This window comes from Rattus rattus, chromosome 3 (genome assembly GCF_011064425.1).
Source record: "Rattus rattus isolate New Zealand chromosome 3, Rrattus_CSIRO_v1, whole genome shotgun sequence".
NCBI classification, from domain to species: Eukaryota; Metazoa; Chordata; class Mammalia; order Rodentia; family Muridae; genus Rattus; species Rattus rattus.
In genome coordinates, this window is record NC_046156.1 from 142831813 (window position 1) to 142835188 (window position 3376).

General features: G+C 47.7%; 1 non-coding gene across 1 annotated transcript; it reads right to left on the minus strand.

The window, feature by feature from the left end:
- Positions 1-2998: 2998 nt before the first annotated feature.
- LOC116897589 lies at positions 2999-3129 on the minus strand. Its single transcript, XR_004387592.1, has one exon. It is a non-coding gene; the product is annotated as a small nucleolar RNA SNORA17 (small nucleolar RNA).
- Positions 3130-3376: the final 247 nt, after the last annotated feature.

The following is a 3376-nucleotide window of genomic DNA, read 5'->3' on the forward strand; positions in this document are numbered from 1 at the left end:
ACCCCACAACCTTCCCTCATTCCAGCTCCAGTGACTCTGCTGCTTCTGGCTCCCCAGACACTGCACCTGTACTAGTGTGCACATACCCACCCCACCCCATGCATACAAAATTACTTTTTGAAAGCACCATTAAAATGCATTTTACTTTATATATAATTGAATGAGCTGAGCAAAAGACACACTGTTTTACACTTTAAAAAGCCCTATTTTCAGAGCAAGTATGGTTTTGTTTTGTTTTGTTTTGTTTTCAATGACTTTTTCAAATCCTTTAGGGATTACAAGTTAATGAACTAGGACAAGTTCCTTTCTATATAAATGACACAGATCTTGGTATTTCTCACATCGCTACTTAAGAGCAGCTCAAGTTTTCAGCCCACATGTTTTTCTTCTTTCTTTCTCCACTGGCAGAGGGCTGGATGGCCAGTTTCTCCCGGCTGGATATCCCCCTTTATAGAACTGATCCTTTGGCTCTTGTTGGTACATGAGACCAAAAAGGAAAAAAAAGGGCCCAGGACCCTCCCTCCCCCTAAGATTTCAACTCCCTCTACTTGCTGTCCTGAATCCTGAATGCATTGTTGCCAGGGCTCCTTTCTCCGGGTTTATAGTTATAGCTGTCTTTTCAAGAAGAGTCTTCCCAGCAGTGAACCAGACATGTCTTGTGCAGGATAGATCTCTATAACTTGAAGTAAAGGGGCTGGTATTGGCACAAGACACCCCCAGAACTAATGGTCAGCACAAGGAGTTATTTTCCCCAGACAGACAAAGAGACAGAAGACAGGACATAGATGAAGTGAGGTGGAAGAAAAGGGAAGAGGGGGAGGGATATTTGTCCTGGGGCAGAGGGACAAAGGACTGCCCCTGGATGGAGAGGAGGCTAGAGTGGCCCATAGAGCAATGGCAGTTGATAAAGGTAAAACAGGAAGCCCCATGTTAGATGAGGTGTTTGATTCTTATGGGGTTTTTGATTGCTGGGCTCCAATACTTTAAGAGGTGGGCCTCAGTAGTCAGACTCGGGAGGAAGAAGAGGCCAAAACCATAATAGACCTCGGTGGTTGGCTTCAGGGAAGTCACTTGATGGTTTTAGCAAGGCTGAGGAGATGCAGAAGAGGAGCAAGGCCACCAGAGCTGTGTTTGCTACGCTCAGGCAACCAGAGTCCGTTCGTGCTGGACCTCTCTTTTGCTTTCTACCATGCAGATCATCCTCCAAAGTGAACACAGCACAGGTTCGTTTCCCAGTGTGGGAGGTGAAGGGACTGCCTGCTGGTTTGAATACGGATGGCCTCCACAGGCTCCCTGGGCACTGCTTGAGAGGGATTAGGAGCTATGACCTATGACCTTGTAGGTGTGGCCTTGTTGGAGGAAGTCATTAAGGAGGGGACTTTGCGGTTTCAAAAGCCTGACAGCCCAGTGTCTCTCTCCTCCTGCTGCCTGCAGACTCAGAGGGAGAGCTCTCAGCTCCTTCTCCAGCACCACGTCCGCCCGCGTGCTGCCATGCTCCCCAGCATGATGAAATGGACCCAACTTGAGAGAAACTGTAAGCCGGTTAAATGCTTGCTTTTATGAAAGTTGCTGCAGTGTCTCTTCAAAGCAATAGAACACTGACCAAGACAAACCTTCAAGAGGACTTCGGTCATTGGTGAACACCGCCATGCCCCCATACCTGATCAAATCCAGGGCCTTGTACATGCTAGCTCAGAACTCTACCACTAAGCCACACCTTCAGGCCTTTGAAGGATAAAATTAATTTATTTCTACCATGTGAGGAAAAGTATAAAAACTGAAAATTGAATTGGCTGACTGTGTCATACATTTTTAAACATGTTATCATTTTTGTAAAACAATATATTTGGCTTGAGGATAGTTCACTTTGTCCCTGCATTTGTGTGCAATCATGCCATCACCTCAGTCCCTAGTCCCTGCACAGTCAGGATGACAAACAGTTAGTGTAACTTTTGGGGGTTTTGTTTCTGAGACAGGATTTCGCATGGTAGCCAGGCTAACTTGGAACTCAGCATATAGTCCAGCTAACCTTAAACTCTCTGCTTCAGCCTCCTGAGTGTGGATTTCAGACATGAGCCACAATCCCTCTCCTTTAAAGTTTCCTTTGGTGGTGGTGGTGGTGGTGGTGGTGGTGGTGGTGGTGGTGGTGGTTGTCGTTTGCTACCTTTATTGGTTCTTTGTGAATTTCACATTCATGAATTCTAATTCCATGCATCTCCCCCTCCCTTCCTACCTACCTCCACCCTTGCAACCCAACAGAGAAAAACAAAAATCTCCCTGTGGAAGCTGTAGTGTGTCACAGTGTGTCCCACAGGATACACTTTTGTCCATACGTCTGTGCTTGCAGATGTTCATTGCAGTGACTGGTACAAGGCCTCTGACTTGTGCTGCTGTCAATACTGGGCCCTCACTGGGCCTCCTGGGTACCCTGCTCTTGCCCTATGTCATGGAGACCTCGGATACTGCAAAGCCACAGACTCAGACATGGCCGCCAGTGTCAGCACAGTCCAGGACCCACCACGGTCCCAGGTGGCATCACTGGATACTCACCTCAGGCTGTTCCTCACTACCCTCCAGTCTCCCGTTCTGCCTCTCTTCATTCTTCTGTTTCTCTCTCTTCCATTTCTCCACCACTCACTTGCTCCTCTTAGCAACTAGGGGTCACCTCAGGCATGCTATGCCCCACTTGTGCCTTATGGCTCTGGGCAGGGGTCATCTTGGACATGGTTTGCCCCCCCTCAGGCCTACATGGCCAGACTGGTGGCCCTTGCAGACTAGTTCCCTGTCCATGCCCCACAGCTCCCATTTGGTGGTCATCTTGGGCTCATTCCTCACCTGGCCTGCCCTACTGACTTAGAGGTTCATCCGTCTCAGGCTCAATCCCACCTAACAGTCCAAGGAGGGGTTCTTCTAGTCTCTGCTTGCTCCCATCCTGGGAACCTGTCCAGGTCTGCCTGACTCCGGACTAGTAGTCTTCTTAGACTCATATGTTTCAGGGAATGTTTAAACTAACAATCATTCAGATGTTCATAGGTCAGAGCACAGCATAGACATAACCTGTCCCCTCCATGCCACCTACTGACACACATGTGACACAGCAGACATACCTGCAATGCCTTTGTGGGAGGTCCTTAAATTTTTTTATTTAAAATACCCACCTTTGGGAGTATGCGGAAGGATAGCTAACACTAGAAACCTTTGGGGGACAAGTATGTGAAAACATGCTGTGGACATTTTCAGAAACACATACATATATAAAAAAAGAGTTTCAGTGGATTTAGCCTATAATGGGGGTGGGTGCTGACCTCCTAGACAGCAGAGGTAATCGAAGTACCAGGAATGAGACACTCTTCTGACGTTATTGGTCAGAGGAGTC